Here is a 19,957-nt window from a genome sequence, read left to right on the forward strand (position 1 = left end):
TCTAGCATTTACAGTGAATTTATAGAGAACAATGCTGACTGTATGGTCCTGCTATCTTTCACTATTTTTTAAAAGCTCCTGTATTTTTTATCTTTTAGGAATTCTGATTAAACATTTAGAAGGACACAAGACATAACATTTTTGTTATGGTGCTTGAAATGTTAGATGCAAGCTTTCTCCTGACTGCAATGCAAATTGGTCTCTATGTATTTTGTAGGAAAGCTTAAAACATATTGCCATTGTTGATATAACATGGGAACTACAATGCAGTGCATTTTAACTTTTATTAAGTTTAGGCTGTAATGTTCAAAAGCTGTTCTTTTAAGTGATGTGTATGGAACAGTGATGTTGTATTTGGTCCCTAGTGTCTTGCTGTGTCTAATTAACACCTACACTTGTATTTGAATGCTATCCTAACACCCATAATTTGAAGAACCTTCATTATCGATAAACTTGCAGCAGTGCAACAAATGTAATAAAAAAAATCCATCATTTTTATCTTGTAGAAACTCCAGTGAATAAAACAAGTTCAGTCTGTATCTTGTTCATACTGCACTGCTTAGAATGGTGATCATTGTTTCATATGTTTTTTGTACATGGGATTCTGTTTCTGACTAGGGTTTTGGGATGCTTCTAACATACATACTATATTTGGTACACCCAATTATCCTGATTTCAGGATTCATCAGAAGTTTTATGTTCTCTTTACATTTATGATCTTTAAACTTACTAAAATATGGATGGTATTCCAGACTTAAGTTCAATATATTACAGCAAAGATTGTAGTTATTCTTTTGTATAATTTTGCCCTGCGTGCTTTTAGTTTGTCTCTAGTTTATCACTGAGATAAAGGACTTTTACTTTATAAAATTGATTTGCTACAGTGAATTTCTCATGCTGCTATTTTAATCTTTGTTGATCTGGATTTGTAGTGACCTCTCTTAGAGAAATTGTTTTGTATAGCCTGTTTTTTTCTTAGGATTTAGATGATTGTTTCAGCTGGATCCCTGATTTTTTTTGGTCTAGGTTTCATCTTCAGGATTATTTCTGTTTTACATTATTTGGGTTGCTGTTTTCTTGGTGACCTACTTGGCTATCACAATGTCCAGACTCAGTCTTTTTGGCTATACTCTTTTTTTAAAAGGCTCTTTCTAGAAATCTGCCTGCTTGAACAGCACAGAAATAAAGGAACAGTTCAAGTCTTCTTTCTGATTATGTGCAAAATTTGCCACAGCATCTGTTACTCCTGGTGTGTTTCCATGCTGGCTTTAACCATGGTATTGGAGTGAACGTATAGGCATGTTGTCTTTTCTATCAATCAACTCTAAGCTATTGAATACTACAATTCCCACTTTATTCACATTCTAGTTACAATATCAAGCTGTGACTTTCCTTGGACAATATTTATGTAAATATGGCACTTTCTTACCAAGTAAATCTATGATTTTATTGAGACCCACACCTGCAGAAGTAAGCCAGTGACAAGGCAAAGTAGAAAATATATTCCTGCTAACCCCCTTCACATCCCTAGGTTTAACATCAAGGACTTATTTATATGGCTGATTTTATCTGGCAACTGTTAAAAATGTAATTAAGTGTATTGACATGTAGCACAGACTGAAATTTCTAACCTTCCTCAAAGTCAAGTGATGCTAAAACAAACTGGTCAGTAAAAATGTCCCTTAGAGGTGAAACAGGACAAGAAATGGTAAACTGTTCTCTGTTCTGCTGTTCATTTATATGATTTCATAGCCTGTAGGCAAAAATTGGGGAGTGAATCCTTTCTCCATTACTGTATCAGTAATTTATTTTTCATTATGGTCAGCAACTGAAAGATTGAAATGTTTATAAACATATCTCTGTACTAAGGTTGCACAACCACATAGCAGTGAGCATGTTGCAAAGCAATGAGGGCGAGAGTCTCTGAAGTGACTCTTCAGCTCTCACTAGAGTTACAACCATGCAGGGCAGGGCATACAGTGAGAAAACAGCCTGTAAAAGCAAACTACAGTCTCTAGTAATTAATAACAATTTTAAGGAGAAGCAATCGCGGCAGTCATAAATAAGTCCTTTTCTATTCAGAGGCTGTAGAATTTGCCATTAACTACAGACTTAAAGAGCTGCTGCAGCAAAATTCAGTATTTTAAAGACTATAGACATATGCACAACATAAAAAATGTGCGTAGGGTTGAGAAACCAAGCACTAAAAAGTTTGCAAGTGCCAGAATGAAAAATGCCTCTGCAACCTGAATTTGGCATCCAAATGCTTATGTATTATGATATAGAAGCATATATTTAAAATATTGCTTAATTCATTACAGCTGACTGCACACTATTTAAATCCTTCTCTGAATCATTACCTTTCTCACAGATTTTTCTATGAAATGTATCACTCGCATGTGAAATCACCACAAAAATTCATTAATTTATTTTCCCAATGCCCGTGTGAAATAACGGAGTATTTTATCCCTGTTTGATTTGTAGGAAGCTGAGGTATGGAGAGGTTAAGGTCAAAGGGATCCATTAATTTCATGTGTCTAACTGAGAAGGCGGAGGCCTTGTTTTTCGAATAAGGTAGTATTTTTAGCAATTCATATGTCTAGAGCAGAGGTCCGTCTGACAACTCTTACCGTCTGAGTGCTTAACACTTAAAAAATCAGACTATGTGGTTGCAGTTTTCACTTCTTGTACCAGAACCTCTCCGAGGCAGAGCAGCTGGGGACAGCCAGGAAAGGGAAAAATTTCCAAAACTCAGTGTATGAGCTCAGTCATTCACTATGGAGATAATGAAGGAACAGCCTACTCATCACTACAAGCCTTGGAAAGCTTTAATGTGTTCAGTGAGTACTGAATTTCACAGAATCACAGAATCACAGAATCACAGAATCAACCAGGTTGGAAGAGACCTCAGGGATCATCGAGTCCAACCGTTGCCCTGACACCACCCTGTCAACTAGACTATGGCACTAAGTGCCATGTCCAGGCTTTTCTTAAACACATGCAGAGATGGTGACTCCACCACCAATTTCTAAGGATTTTGACTGTTACCTCTCACTGGTCTCTATGTGTACCTGTGAGTGGCACTTTAAAGCTTTATAATGTGGCCATTTGAGATGGTATTTCACAGGGACAGTGACAAGTCCATCCTTGAGATATCCATACCTTATTCAAGTTCAAAACCGTGGCACAAAGTATGGAAGAGGAGAAGACGGGGGAGAGTGACATTGGGCTAAAATATTGCCAAGAAATACATTTGTCTAATATGTAGAAAACAACCTGCTTTTCCTTACTCTTTTCTTACTAATAACCAAAATGTTATTGCTAACATTTCCTAAAAGTTTCCAGGCTCAGCCAGTTTCCAGTATGGAAAGTGTCAGCTTAACAACTATTGTTGGGCAAATTTAAAATAGCTGACCCAACTTCTTCTACTGGAAAGTATTGGCTATGGTTATCTCAGCCACCTGCCCTTCCAGTAATTCTAATGGCCTCATTCTGATCTAAATTACACCAGTACAAGTCCAAAATATTTTCATTTTTGTAAAAGGAAATAACATCAGTGCAAAACGATATCAAATGATCAAAATATGTCAAATAAAATTATATTAAATAATTTATTTGGTTAAGAAACACATAGTGCCTAATAGTTGTAATGAATACTGAACAGCTAAAAATGAGGTAATGAAGTATGGCTTTTTTTGCCTCATAAAGTATTTAGCAAGAATTCTAGGTCCAGTTGCTTTTCCAGACACACTCTGGCAGTTTTCTAGGAGAAAGCCTAGTTTGTTTTCCAACTTGCCTTCAATTATCTGCAGCCTGATAATTAGAAATCACAGATAAGCAATTTAATTTACATCAAATCTTTTATTCTCCAAAACCAGATCAATCCCTCAGCTAAATCACATGGAGAAGTGCATAATTTCTCTCTATCTTTTAGAATGAAATCCACTGATGTTCATAAAAGAACAATCCCATGCTAAAGGACCAGAGATGTCTTGCACTTCTATTGTGTAAATCAGGAGTATTTCAGTGCCATAGAAGAAAATACATGACTTTAAAACTAGGGCAAATGAGAGGAGTGAACTAATTTTAATGAAGTTACATGAAAATAACACTGTTAGGACAGATTCTATTCTGTTTTCAACTGTAAGTCAGATAAGAAGATGATACTTAAGTATATGTCAATAAAGTGAAAGAACAGTCATGAGTCTGAACTCAAAAAAATGACAAATTATGATAGATTAAGCATATTTTCCATCTTTTTTCCCTTCTGCACACTAAAGTAAGAAGTTAAATATCTATGAATGTCTTGTCTCTCTAGGCATATTCCATTGTCCAGAAAATCTATTTTAATGAAGAATTATAGTCAGGACTGACTTTTGCCTTACTTCTACTGTAGCAAGCACAACTTATCTTAGCAAGACTAGGATGACTCTTATCCTGTTTACGTTGCCTTTATTTTCTTGCTAATCTGGAAATTAAAAGTATCAGATGGCATCTTGGACTTTGTATGTATCTGGAGCTAAGTCAAATCTTTCATGCACATACATTGCAGTGACTTTTCGTCACAGCAGCAGCTGTCTTTCTCTATATCCTTTCTTTGAATTGTGACTTATTAGTTTCTCATGGAAAAATCCAGTCTCTTTTCTTTGCTAATAACCTTATTAGTCCATTTGAAGTCTCATGCAAACATTAATTTATTTTAAAATCGTATTACTTTAATAATAGGAAAAGTGCACAGAAAATATATTATATTGTGTGAAATTAGTAATTTCAGGAACTGATAAAAATATTAAGGATATTGTGAAATGCATGGCGTTATAGGCATTACTGGCTTCTGTCAAGGCTTCTACGAAGTCTAAGGAGAGTTATGTGGAGCTAACTTCTTTTTCTGAAGGAATTTACAAGGATAAGAGGCCTTAGCTCCCCTTGTGCCTCACCTATATTCTTCTGAAAATGGTTAATTTTTTGAAATAACGTAGTCACTTCATGAAATAATATTGGTAGAATATTGAGAAGTGATACATGTTACTGAATGGCTTTAAAAATAAATATGTAAAACTGTACAATTTTATAAATAAATTGTACAGAAAACATATTAACCTTCTTTTAAAGATATCGATACCAAATAATCAGGAATTATGTACTACAAATAATGCTTACCTACTACTTACAATCATTTATTGCAGTTGTTGAAAAATTTATTTTTTTGCCAAATGTGAGTTTTACAGAATGACCATAACATATGTTTAAATAGCTAAAACACTTCCTCACGCTTGTACAAGTTATTCACACATGAATTACTAGTGTATATTTTGAAGAAAATAATGACCTTAATTTCAAAGCAAGAAGCATTATCTGAATAGAAATCCAGAAAGATTTTCATAGAAAAACTGTCTTCCCTCCCACTGATTTCAAGAGGTCCTTGACAGACTCCAGTCAAAGACCTTTTAATTCCTTATTTTTTAAACAATTATAATCTTAATAATGATCTTCTAAAATAATAATTAAAAATACTTTTATAATACTCATTTTTCATCACACATCTAAACAGAAAAAACAAAATGCTTTAGAACTTTCCATTTTTATCTTCAAGAAAGAAACAGGAATACTTAAATGACATTTATGACACATTTCACATAGATAATTTTTTATAGCTACTGTAGAAAAATATTTGCAAATATTAAAATTATTTTGAAATGTATTTTAGATATTACATTTAAGTAATGTGTATTCTCCCTGCTAGCTATGAATTCAATCTCTGGGAATGACTCAAGCATGTTGTCTTTTGGTAAATTCTTCACTCCTACCACCAGACTTTATATCCTTGTGTTTAAGGGTTAGAAATGTGTTGCAGAAGACTTAATACAAAGTGACCGTATATCCTGAGTTGGCATCAAGTGTCCCAGAATGCAGGCACATACTGGCAAAAAGAAAAAAAAGCAAAATTTTCTTTAATTTCCTTTCTGAAGCTGGTGAACTGGATCAAGCAAATAACTGGGTTAAAATAGTAGTCTTTTTGGTTTATTTTTAACTTGGATCAGCTTCTCAGTCTGGTTCATCCGTGGCCACACAAATAAATGAACCAACAGAACAATGGGGGCAGCACACAAACAGAAGTGAACAGCTGGGATGGGAAGAAAATGGGTTGTTTAAATTCAAACTATCATGGGAAGAAATGGTTATGAAACTATCTTTAAATGGATGACGTGTCATCCAGGAGGTGCTTATCTTTTTCGATTGAGTAGGGAATGAGACCTTGACTTGAGTGGTCAGCCTGGTCAGGCTTAGAAAGATTTCCTGGTGTAGTTGTAGCAGTAAACTGGTAGAATAGCTCTATCTGTGCTAAAGTTTCTTTCTGTAGAGATATATCATCTCAAACAAATTCTGTTTGCCTAATATATAGGCAAAACCATTAGTGCTCTTTTATTTCCTGCTTCAGTGAGGTTTTCTTTACTTACCTATATTTTGGGAGTTTTTAATGTTATTTTTATAGAACAATATTGTCAGTGTTCACCTTCCTAACTTAATGCAATAGTAAGTGAAACTAGTGCATGTTTCTACTCACTTCAGTAGGTCTTGCATTCGATTCTTGGTGAGTAGTCCTTAAAAGACGAGAACATTTAGAAGTGCCTTAATTCATATGTTCTATTTCTACCAGCTGTAATGTCATTTAACCTAATATCTTCTTTCTAGTAATGGGAGTAGCCACTTCTATCTTTGCAAAGAGAGTGATAAAAGAAATAAAAATAAATTACATTTTAAATTAAGTTCTTATTTGCAATCATAAATATACATAATTTTCAAAAAGATGCAAGCCAGAAGAGAAGCCAGTCTATCAGGGAATCCAACCCACTTGACTGGCAGAAGTCAAATATCTCTCATGGGTAAGAAGTATAATTGCCCCAGATTATGAAAATTAATTCATACAAAATAGCTAAATCACTTGGAACCAGCTGGTCAGTGGCTATTTTATGCAAATTTTAATCAACAACCCTTTATATTAAATATTTTGTTTTTAAAAATCTAACCAGCATGAGAGATTACACAGCAACAGAAAACATCCTAGAAAGTATGATTAATTTGGAGTTCCTTCACGTGTAGAAGAATGAAAGTTGCCTTACGTTTCACATCATGGCTGTGTGAACTCTTGTTTTGTTCTTCATGCTGCATTTAGTAAAACAGAAACAGGGGCAGTGGTGGGGAGAAGAAAAGAGTGAGACTCAACTGCTTCCCACCAGACACTATGGCAACATTAGATTATGTACTTCTCAGTGAGATCATGCTTAGCCATACTGGTCATGTTCTTCCTCTCCCTAGTTTATCCCAACAATGTGGGCCATAGCGAAAATATATTCTACTTGAATCATTTTTAAAATATTAATTTATTTAATCCTATTGGCAGTCTCATATATCAAGGTGTCCTGGTTTGGCCTAAACCAAGCCAATTTTCCTTTCAGTGATTTTTACTTTCAGCTAAGTCTCTTCTAAGTAACTGCAATTTCTGAAACTATCTGCATGTTTTGCAGACAGTGTCTGCTTCCAGGACTGATAACGCTCGAAGCTTGTAGTTATCGCTGAGGCACTAGTAGGGATGTTATGCAGAGAGGCTCTTGCTGTACTTAGTCTTAGAGAAACCAAGGTCACTGCTAAATTCCTCACTGCTTACGAGTGAAGAGCCAAAGGGGGGTCGCACCTGCAGGGAGGAGCGGACAGGGCAGGTGACCCAAAATTGACCAGCGAAGGTATTCCATCCCATACACGTCATTCTCGGTATAAAGCGGGGGGATCACGAGTGTCTCGCCCCTTCTTTTGCCCCTCCCTTCTTCTGCCCTGCCCTGGCTTCTTCTGCTGTGTTTGGGTGTTTCTGCTGCTTTGGACTGCTTCTGAGGCTTGAGCCTTTGGCCAGTGTCCAAGGAGGACTCTGTCCGTTTTCGTGCTGCCCCCGATCCCGATCCATGCATCCCTGAATCCAGCTCTCGACTGTCGCTGGGCCCAGCCTGGGCCTTCCCGGAGCCTGCCCTGCAGTGCCAGTGGTGACGTGGCCGACATCGGGGGAGCTCGATCTTGGTTTTGTATATATTTGTACATATTTGATTATTTCTATTATTACTATTATACTCTTTTTGATTATTATAGTGTATTAAAACTGTTTTAACTTTCCAAGCCATAAGTCTCTCTCCCTTTTCCCTTTCCCTTTCCCTTTCCCTTTCCCTTTCCCTTTCCCTTTCCCTTTCCCTTTCCCTTCGGGGGGGGGGGGAGGGTTAACAGAGAGCATCTGCCACAGGTTTAATAGCCGGCCCAGCTTTAAACCATGACACAAGGTTTCTTCTTCAGTGCAGTTTTAAGGGCACAAAAGGAGAAACTGTGCCTTTTGAAACTTAGTCTTCATTGAAGTAAATTATACATTTTGAATACAAGAGATCTAAATTAACCTGTGAAGAATGATGATCACAAAATACCCGTGTTTTCCATTGCATTTGTTTCCTATCCTTTTTAACCAATTTCCTTCAGAAGTGGCAAATAGGACTCATGTTACTAATAAGTTGGTTGCACTGTTGTAAGAGAGGAGTGGTAGCATTCATGTTAGTTTTCTACATAATTGCAAGAACTACTTTCACTAAAATGGGAAGATGATGAAATATCCAGGTTTGCCATGGCTGGAATATTTCTTGGATGTGTACATTTTAATGAAGTTTCAGCAGAATTTAGTATTATGGTGGATGTCTATCAAGGTTCTCTGATTGCTTCTAGTGATCACACAACCTGAGTTATTGAAATTTAAAGAGTTGTTTCAACAGAATTTCATTTGGGAAAAAAAAATCCACTTGTTTTTCTTTTCAGTCTGCATCAAAATGAAAGTATTCTAGAAAGCAATTGGCAAATTATATTGTTTTCCATATAATCTTAATAATTAAACTTTCTGGTAGAGTTACTAAGTACAGTAGCTACTGCTGTTCATCTTTATTAATGGAGGCATGGCTGGCAAATCCACTTCTGGTACAATTCCTGAGATGTAGTTTAATAACCAATGTGTGTCAAATCTCAGCTCTACTGTTCCTCCTGCGATTCCTCCATCAAGAGAATACATACTCTGTCTGTGCTATGTAGGCATTTTCTAAAGCTATCCTCCAACTTGCTTGCCCAAGATCCACAGAGGATTCAGAAAAATAACAAAGTCCTTTTTTTGAACTACTACATGAGTATTTTGAAGGGTACAATGCTTTCATCATCTTAAGTCAGTGAAAGGTGAAAATGCTGTTTCAACCAACTGTTCCATAAAAACCTATGTACTTCCCAGAAAAAGGTGTACTGCTGTTGTGTAGCAATCATGAATGAGGCAAAGCTTGGTGGGGAAGAGACACTTTCTTCTCTAGTTTTCCAAACTCAGCGATATTCTGGTTCCTTTCTGAATTACACATTGTTGATTGGTCATCCTCCTTTAAATAACTTTCTGACATGTAGTTTTTCTAAACATTTTGACAAGGGCTTTAAAATAGAAGATGTAACATTTAGAAAATTTAGTTATTTCCATACAACGATATGATTGCCTGTCTCCAAATATACTTCGGGAATTCTTTTCAAGGATCGTATGTTCATAATGGGTGCTTTTGCATAATAAATTAAGTGCCCTTCAAATATGCTATGGTTTAAGAAATGTCATGGGTTTAATTATGGCTTTATTTATGACTGGATTATATTCTGTCTATCATGGTGAGACACTGGAAGCACTGGGACTGAATCCACAGCTCCCCAGGAAAACTTCTGCTGAAAATGCATGGAATTTACTCTCAGCAACTGCAAAACTGATCCAAATTTAGTAAAATATTGTCATCTTCCTGATATTCATAACTTTGTCTTCTTTTCAAAAAGAATGTATTGACATATGATCTGTACAGAATAAAAAGCCTTAAAGGCATTCATTTATGGGTGGAAATTAATAACCACTCTATTTTATTTTAGTAAATGCAGGAATTAATCAAAACAGTTGCTTTTTGGGAAGTAAAAGTTCAGTCATTTGGGGGCTTTATGTGATAGATTTCCAGTTTATATTTCTAGTCTTCTTTTTGAAATTATAATATATATCCAAACCCATGCATACACCTGTCCATCCTTCCACACATATATATGTATAGTGTACATATAACCACGTGTTTTGATACATATTCTGAAGTGCATAACATTGTTCTGTGAACTACATGAACTAAGACAGTGAAATACTGTATCATTTTTTGTCATCGATTTCTAAAAATGTGTGATTATATTCAACTAATATTGTACCATCAGAGAGCTTTATTTCTTAAATATAAATAAAAATGGTGAAGAAATAGTGTAAGTTAATTTGATCTTTTTCTTATAGAAGAAAAAAAACCTAAGAAATAAGGTTGGGAAGACATGATTAGGGAAAGAGGACAGGAAGAGGAAAGGAAGAGAAATGAGAAATTTTAATTTTATAAAGTGTCAAGTAAAAAAAAAGATCTGGGCTGGATTACAAGAAGAAAAAATGAGAGGAGGTTGAAGTCATCCATCCTGAACTCATTCTGTCAGTCAGAGGTAGGAAATACTGCCTTCAGAAATCTGAATACAGTTGATCCATTGACTTGTCAATCACAGAAGGATTTCAGCACACTGATTCCAAAGCTTGATTTACACCACTGTAGGAGTTACTGAGTGAGGATTAGGGAAATAGGAGGCTTTCTTGAGAATACAATTTCTGAAGGAGGTTAAATGAGATAAAAAAATGGAATGAGTGAAATGGAAAAGATAAACTAAAGAGATGGAAAGAAGAGGAAAAAGGTAGAGAAAGAGAATCTTGCTATAATGTCTTTTGGTTATTTTCACCCAGACCCTCACGTTTGCTATTTTCCTGGGACAAATTTTAGTCCAAAGTGATTGTATTGTGTTTGCGTGGCAGGATTTTTGTAGGGGAGGGGCTACCGGGGCAGCTTCTGTGAGAAGCTGCTAGAAGCTTCTCTGATGTCTGACAGAGCCAGAGCCAGCCGGCTCCAAGATGGACCTGCCGCTGGCCAAGGCTGAGGCAATCAGCAACGGTGGTAGCACCACTGTGATAACATATTTAAGAAGGGGAAAAAAAACTTACTGCACAACACCAGTAACAGCCAGAAGAGAGGATTGAGAATATGTGTGAGAAACAACTCTGCAGACACCAAGGTCAGTGAAGAAGGAGGGGGAGGAGGTGCCCCAGGCGCCAGAGCAGAGATTCCCCTGCAGCCTGTGGAAAAGGCCATGGTGAGGCAGGCTGTCCCCTGCAGCCCATGGAGGTCCACAGTGGAGCAGATATCCACCTACAGCCCATGGAGGACCCCACGCTGGAGCAGGTGGATGCCCAAAGGAGGCTGTGACCCCATGGGAAGCCCACGCTGGAGCAGGCTCCTGGCAGGACCTGTGGTCCCATGAGAGAGGAGCCCACACTGGAGCAGGTTTGCTGGCAGGACTTGTGACCCTGTGGGAGACCCTCACGGGAGCAGTCTGTTCCTGAAGGACTGCACTCCGTGGGAGGGACCTGCTGGAGCAGTTTGTGAAGAACTGCAGCCTGTGGGAAGGACTCACGTTGGAGGAGTTTGTGGAGGACGGTCTCCCATGGGAGGGACCCCATGCTGGAGCAGGGGAAGGGTGTGAGGAGTCCTCCCCCTGAGGATGAAGGAGCGGCAGAGACAACGTGTGATGAACTGACCGCAACCCCCATTCCCTGGCCCCCCACGCCGCTTTCAGGGGAGGAGATAGAGAATTTGGGAGTAAAGTTAAGCCCGGGAAGAAAGGAGGGCTGGGGGGGGAAGGTGTTTGAAGATTTAGTTACTATTTTCGCATTATCCTACTCTGATTTTGGTTGGTAATAAATTAAACTAATTTCCCCATGTCGAGTCTGTTTCGCCTGTGACAGTAATTGGTGAGTGATCTCCCCGTCCTTATCTCAACTCACATGCCACTTGTTATATTTTGCCTCCCCTGTCCAGCTGAGGAGGAGAGTGATAGAGTGGCTTTGGTGGGCACCTGGTGTCCAGCCAGGGTCAACCCACCACAGTGATCAGTTGATGCCCATGTGTAACAAGTGCTTGATGCTCTAATGCCTCCTTAGATAATGAAAAGTGATTGTGGTACCTGGGAGTCTGGCTCTATGAACAGCTACTATGTGTGAATAATTTCATGGCATGACTTACTTGACCTACCTTACTCCTGGTTTGAAGCTTTATAGTGAGCAACAGGTGAACATTTTCAAGCTTGAATGCTCACTTAAGTCCTAAAACTAGAATTAAACCTGAAATAAATAACCAGGGGCAGTCTGTGTTGATGGAGCCAACAGTTCTGCACAGCTTCTTTCAGACAAGATGCTTCTTTCACTGTGTGCATGGCCTCTGAGGATTTATACTTGAGAATGTTGGCTTTGTTCCTCAGAATATTTCTGTGCCTTGTGTAAATTTTCCACCCCACTATTTTGCATTGTCCCTCTGTTTAGACTAAGCATTTTCTCATAGGTCCTGAACACAGTGTGTTATCCTAGAAAGCTACGTGAAAGACTATTTATCTGTTGGTCTCAGAGCCTTGCAATTTTTAAGGCATTTATTTCCCCATGATCCCTGCAAGGTGGGGAGATAACAGTTCGCTCCATTATTGGAGGCAGAGGTCCAATGGCTGTAGATGCTTAATGCAAAGGTCTTTCACTCAGATAGTGCTAACTTCCTGAAGTTCGCAGACATAATCCTGCAATTTGCATACTGTGTAAATTTCTGCCACTGAGATGCTTCTACCACCTTACACTGGATGTCACTGCATTGCTTGGGGACCTACATTAAAAACTGTCTCCTGACAGGATTGCGAAACCAGACATCTTCCCAGCTATCTTCTCTTAGGGGACTAATTTAGAGGATGCTCTGTATGAAAGCATCCTCATTTCCAATGAATGATAAAGACTTTTACAATCTATGTGGTAGTGGATATACACATTCCCTCCAAAAAAGTAATAGTTGGGGCACTCATGTGAGAAGAAAAAATGTATATTCAAATTTTCATTCTAATATATCAGGATCTGGAGCAGTCTTCCCCTTTTATGTGAGAACATCTGAACAGAATATAGGGGAGAGAAAAAAACACACTGAAACAGTTTCATTTTATAACATAATTATTCACTGGTACAGAGAGAAAAGACAACAGAGTCGTTTTAAACTGGGATATAGGATAGTCAGGCTTAGATTTCTGTTTCAGTATATTTTATATTTTGCAACAACTTTGAAAAGTACAACTTTCAGCTGTAGTATTGGGCAAAATGGAACAAGCCACTAAAATTGATTTATATAAGCAGAGGATAAAAATCTACAAATTTTTAAGAATTCACATATTTCAAAAATCACATTAGGCAGGTGTTAAACATTCACAGATACTGATGTATCAAAATAGAGAAAGAGTCACTTCAGCCTTTAGGCTAATAACAATCTATCCTGAGGATAATTTACGTAGTGACTTTTGACATTTTTGGCAGAATTAAATGGCAACAGGATATCCTTGATCTGTCATAGCAAGCAGGAAAGAAGAGAGTTTCACATACTGCCACTCATCTTACATTTTCCGTACATGTTTTTTACATCATACCTCTCCTGACAGACATGAAAAATTAATGATGGGACTTTAAAATTTGTCTGTGCACTACACCACAGCCAGGATATATGTGGGCTAGTGGAAGGCTATCCATATCACTGCTAGAGCTCATTTCCCTTCCACTTGGACATATGCCTTCTGGATGTAAACCAAAAGAAATAAAACATTAGTAAAAACATGCAGGAGTATCCAAGACTACAGTACTATAACCAGCAAAGAAAGCATAGAATCATAGAATAGTTTGGGTTGGAAGAGACCTTTAAAGGTCATCTAGTCCAACCTCCCTGAAAAGAGCAGGCACATCTTCAACCAGATCAGATTGCTCAGAGCCCCGTTCATGTTCAGCTCTGTCAGAGGTGTGAAGGAGGAAGGTTGCTAAGCCCTCTGTAATACTCCACAGGTTCCAGCTCCAGTTAAGGGGATGGAGAAGGTTGGGAGGCAGCATTCCCATAGGACAGCTCCTCCTGCACTGCTTGTGCAGCGTTCTTTTCTTGGCTTCACATTGTAACCACTGGGAGGGAGCAAAGCAAGTGTTTCTTCCCTGTAAAGTGACTCAAATCAGGGCAAACACAAACACAACCAAAATGAAGTTTTGAAGGGTGTTTGTGTGTAACAGCTGGAAGAATAATCAGGAATTCATTCAAAAATCAACACCTTAGGGATGTTTAAGATGACTAAAATAATAGATTTTAAAAGCAACATTGTGACATCTACAATACTATGAAAATTTGTTTCCATGCTGAATTATGTGAGATTCTGGACTATACCATGAACACCATACACAAAGAAAAACAGAAATGAAAGTTAAAGGACTGCATGGGTCTGAACAGTCAGCAAAGAACTGCTAATAAAACCCCAAAGTCTTGATTTCTACTTGTACTCTAAAAACAGTCCAGTCATAGTGAGCTTATAAGCAAAAATAGCATGAAAAAAGGGCAGATTTAATCTCTTCTTTGGAAACAGGGAGCATTTTATTCAGCACTGAAACTACCAATAGCCAAATGCGGGAAAATTTACGTTATCGCTAGATGTGAATGTTGCTATGTGACTAAAGAAGAGATTTCAGATATCATTGTTGTCAGGACTTCCAAGAACAAGAGTTTACTCTCACTATGAAAAGACAAATGCAATCTAATCTGTTACAATAGAAATATCTGAACATTTTTCCATGGTATGTTATCTGTAAATAATGGAAAATTTATGGGAGCTAAGCAGTAAATAATTGCTCCAGACATACTGAATTTAATGCCACATAGTCTGTGCTTTGTTAAACTTTCAGGAAACATTAACCCAGTGTATGGCACCCTGTTATGCTAAGCATAGATACCACTAAACAACTAGAGCAGTTACAAATATGCTGATTTTTAACTGTGTGAAACAGTTCTACTACACAAAATGAAACTTTAATTCAAGAAACATATAATTTAAGCATGAATTAACAATATTTAGTGTTGTTATTTGAACAAAGTGAGAAAAATTACAAATTGGTCACAGTAAAAATGTTGTCAATCATGAAAAATAGAGGGACATTCATAAACAAGCTGTTGCAGAAAAGTGATTTAGAGGCACATACAAAGAAAGACCAATGGCATCTAGAGCAAGACATATGCATGACAGTGATACTTGGGTAGACATTAAGACCCTTAAATTTAGATTTTTATATTTAAATGCATACAGACATGCCTACAGCCCCATTATAGTCGATGGAAATCTAATCAACACAGTTGGAGTCTAAAGAGCAGCTCAGTTCACCTTGGAGCAGACATTAAGGCTTACTAGTTTATTACCTTACTAGTAAATAAAACAGTTCCTCAGCTCAGATACCTATAACGCTTAAATTTAGTTGTCTTAATCTCATACTCAGTGCAGTTATACATCAAAAACCCTCATGTGGTGGCTCAGAGTTTCCTTGGTGTTCAGAGTTTTTGCTTCTGCACTGTCCCAGTTTAAGCAGCTCACTGCTTGGCTTCCACCTTTGCCGTAGTAGGATCCAAAAACTATCCAAAATAGCTGTTAAGACTTCAGAAGGATCTGATTTGAAAACTGTGCTCCAGATACGCCTAACTCCACATAAAGTTTTGAGATCCTTCAAATTCAATCAGAGCTCTAGCTCTGTTTTCTAAAATATAGCTAATAGAAGAGATATGGTTCTCACAAGCAGAGAGGTGTGTATGTCCAAGTGGTCTGTCTGGCAAGGATCATCTGTGAGTTATGTGGATCAAAAAGTATAGTGGTTGTTGATTCCTCACTATGTCTCTTGGCTTCCTCTTTACCGGTGGTAACAATCAGGTTTTTGAACTGCTCTTCAATACCATTTAGAAATCAAACATTATTTTAGGGTGATTCTTCTGTTTCAGAATTCAATTTCACTTTCCATGAATCTTACACAATGTGTTTCCCATTGTATTTGTTTCCTCATTTGAGATATCTTTAAGGTTACAATCTGCTTTCCTGTTAAGATAAGAGAAACAGGAATGATACATATAATATGGTATATCTTTATTGACATCATCCTATTATCAGATCATGGCCCCTCCGATCTTGACAAAACCACATTCCTCAGTCTGCCAGTTTGATCGAGGTCAGTTTTGTCCTTTGCCATCAACACAGGCCCTTCTTTTGGCTCTTGCTCTATTGTTTCTTATAGAATCATAGACTCATAGAATAGTTTAGGTTGGAAGGCACCTTTATAGGTCATCTAGTCCAATCCCCCTGCAGTGAGCAGGGACATCTTCAACCAGGTGAGGTTGCTCAGAGCCCCATCCAACCTGACCTTGAATGTTGCCAGGGATGGAGCATCTACCACTTCTCTGGGCAACCCGTTCCAGTGTTTCACTACCCTCATTGTAAAAAATTTCTTCCTTATATCTAGTCTAAATCTACCCTCTTTTAGTTTAAAACCAGTACTCCTTGCCCTGTTGCAACAGGCCCTGCTAAAAAGTTTGTCCCCATCTTTCTTATAGGCCCTCTTAAAGTACTGACAGGCTGCAATAAGGTCTTCCCAGAGCCTTCTCTTCTCCAGGCTGAAAAGCCCCAATCCTCCCAGCCTTTCCTCATAGGAGATGTGTTCCATCCCTCTGATCAGTTTTGTGGCCTTCCTCTGGACCCGCTGCAACAGGTCCATGTCTTTCCTGAACTGAGGGCTCCAGAGCTGGACACAGTACTCCAGGTGGGGTCTCACGAGAGCGGAGTAGAGGGGCAAAATCACCTCCCTTGACCTGCTGGCCACACTTCTTTTGATGCAGCCCAGGATACTGTTGGCTTTCTGGGCTGCAAGCGCACATTGCCGGCTCATGTCCAGATTTCCATCTACCAGTACCCCAAGTCCTTCTTGTGGTGCTTTTGCACACAAACATTTCTGTATGTAATTCAGCCCATAACAATCTTAGTATTTTGGTTATAACTCTCTACTGTTGGAACAATCATGAAGACAAAGAAAATTAATCTTTCTTTCACTTCACATATAGAGGCAGGCAATTTTAATTACACAATAAGTTGAACTTATTAACTTGCCTGGCTCTTACCAGCAGCTTAGCCTCACTCAGCTGGAAGGGACTTTGGGATAGCATTTACAGTTAGTAGAAAGAATCTTGTAAATAGAAATCTGAAAAATCTGAAAAATTATAGTAAATGCACTTCTCATTACGTAAATGAGAGTCTGTCTGACTTTTTCTTTCTGCTGGGATTTAGGTTACTGGAATTCTGTGTCATTGTAATCAATACCACCCAAGTCCTTTTTTTTTCAGTGCTATTGTCTTTGATAAGAAATGCTGTTCAGTGTCTTGAATCCTCAAATCAGGCAAAAAACAATGTACTGAACTCTGATACAAGAACACACAAATAAAGGGAAAAGACTGTCTTGAAGATTTTTAAATTTAATATTTTAATTCCAACCTTAGTTTTGAAACTTTTTTTTTTATGGGGACCAATACATATCTGTCATTGAAAGCTTTTAAGGACAGAATAGACGAACTTTGTTAAGTTTGACAAAGCTGATCCTGCACTGCAGCAGAGAGAAAGACTAAATGACCTTCTGTGATCCATTCCAGGCCCGTTTCCTATTGTTTTCTTAGTATTGTGTATAAGTCATAATTATAGGATGCTAGAATTCCCATAACATCAGGAGGTTACCATATATATATATGTGTGTATATACAGAGAGAGAGTAGTGTGTGTATGTGTGTATATGTATATATATGTACACACGGTTTGTTAGTCAGTGAAAAAGCTCTCAAGTTGGTGTTTTAAAAGAGATATAAAAGCAAAAGCTCTTTCTGATGTTATACTTCTCAATAAATCTCAACAAAAATGAATCTAAAGTGTTCTATTAAGACTTTATTTTGTATCATCTGGTGGAATTTTAATATGGATTTATAAAACTTGCAGGTTTGAGAACATAGGGTTTATTTGATTTTAGACATAGTTACGAAGTCTGATGATAAAAGCAGTTATGTCATATCTGTGTAGAGCCAGATTATCTGGTAGAGCAGATTAGGGCCAATTCAGCATGTACTTTCAAGGTCAGGACGTGAATGGTCACTGCCTGCATTGGAAAGATCATACATTAAGCTTTTGTGCCAGTTTTTCTTGTGTATTTTATGTGATCTTTTGGGTTGTCTTGTGTCTAACCTTCCCTTTACTTCCCACAAATCTGCTGTGGGAGCTTTTCTATCTGTTTTTTCTTCAGAGCTCAGCTGCTGCCCTAGGAGGCAGCTGCACTGGAAGCTGACTCTGCCAGATGTAGCCACTGCTTCTACTAACTTCCCAACTGGGCTGGAGTGAGAGCATAAACACTGCTCTGGAAGGACTATTGCAGGTGGTGCTATTTCTGTTTCAAGCATGTGAGTAGTGACATGTGCCCAGCCACTGAATCACTGCTGAGCTCAATGGGACACTTACATCATGGAAATTGTTCAGTCCAGACTGACTGGCTGGCTGGGATCTGCTAACTTCATCACCACCTCTGTTGGTCTCACCTTCATTCCACTCAATTTCTGAGTTTCTAAAGAGAAAAATGACTGTTAGCAGATAGTTGTGCTATAAGGATTGTGAATGGATGCAGAAGTTTCAAATGGGGACAATGACATTCTGTGTATCACATGTTAAGGAAGAATGAGTGGCTGTTAGCAATTCTTTACTTGAGTCTGTGTTAGGTCTTGGAGAATTGGTTTCATTTCCTGCCATGTTCTGCTGTGAACTCAGGACTGCCTTTCTCCTTGATATTCTGGAATACCTAAGACCATGGTCAACCCTAGCAGAGCAAGGAGGGCGACTGATCTGTTTCACGCAAGGATATGAAAATGTCCATTTGCTCAAGCCAAGAGAAGATTGGATGCGTATGTCTAGTAATGTTTCAAGATGTGGTACTGCAAGGAAAGACAAGCACCCAGGCAAGAAATATTATCATCAGTGGGTCAGTGGAAAAGCAAAGTTTTGCAAAGTGTGCATGCCACAAGATGATTGCCAATATGTTTGTGCCTGCTGGATATCCTTCTGCAAGGAGGGGGTTATTGTTCCTTTCCTGGAGATTAACTGATTCTGCTTTGGGAGAGAAACTTCCAGAGGTGATAGGTTAAGTCATGTGGAAGAGAGTGAAGAGTTCTAGTAAAGAGCTTGGTGCCTGCACGTGAAGGAAAGGCTGTGTTCAGGCTGTGAAATCAGTCATTCAGTGGCTGTGATGTGACAGGGACATTGATATATGGGTTATATGTTGGCTTTGCTCAGACAGGCCACAGCTCCAGAGATGAAATGGAGCCTGGAGTAGCACTCTTGGCTGGGCTTCATAGCTATAACTTCATAACTATGTCTCTAGAAGCAGAATGGGTGTAAGTCCAACCTGGAAGTTGTCCCTGTTCGCAGAACACCCAGAGCCTGGTTATGTGCCCATAAAAAGGAAAGCAGTTAGAAGCCAAAGCGTATACATTCAGATACACATACATACTCATAGAAGAGGACCAACAGTACTGCTCACCTGGGCTAGCTGTAAAGCTATGGACACTGAAGCTAATTTTCCTTGGTTCTGCTGTAGCAAATAGCCTTACACATTAGGAGATGCTTGTGCGCTACTCAGAAAAACCACTGAGAGACCCAGAAACAAGGGCTTCATCCCTAGGAAGGATGAAGCCATCTTCTCACAATTTGGAAGATCTGATAGGTGTTCCTGCAGACCCGTAAGATGTTTTTCCTTTCTTGAGATCCCTCATGTGTCCATGGTGATCCTTCAGAGAAGGAGTGAGGCAAACAGCTAAAGTCAGTAACAGCTTCAAACATTCTTTTAATCCTCCTCTACAGTCAGGGCATCAAACTTGAGAGCACTGGATGCCTATTCTGAATATGGCTTTAATATCTC

Source organism: Nyctibius grandis, chromosome 1 (genome assembly GCF_013368605.1).
Source record: "Nyctibius grandis isolate bNycGra1 chromosome 1, bNycGra1.pri, whole genome shotgun sequence".
NCBI lineage: Eukaryota > Metazoa > Chordata > Aves > Nyctibiiformes > Nyctibiidae > Nyctibius > Nyctibius grandis.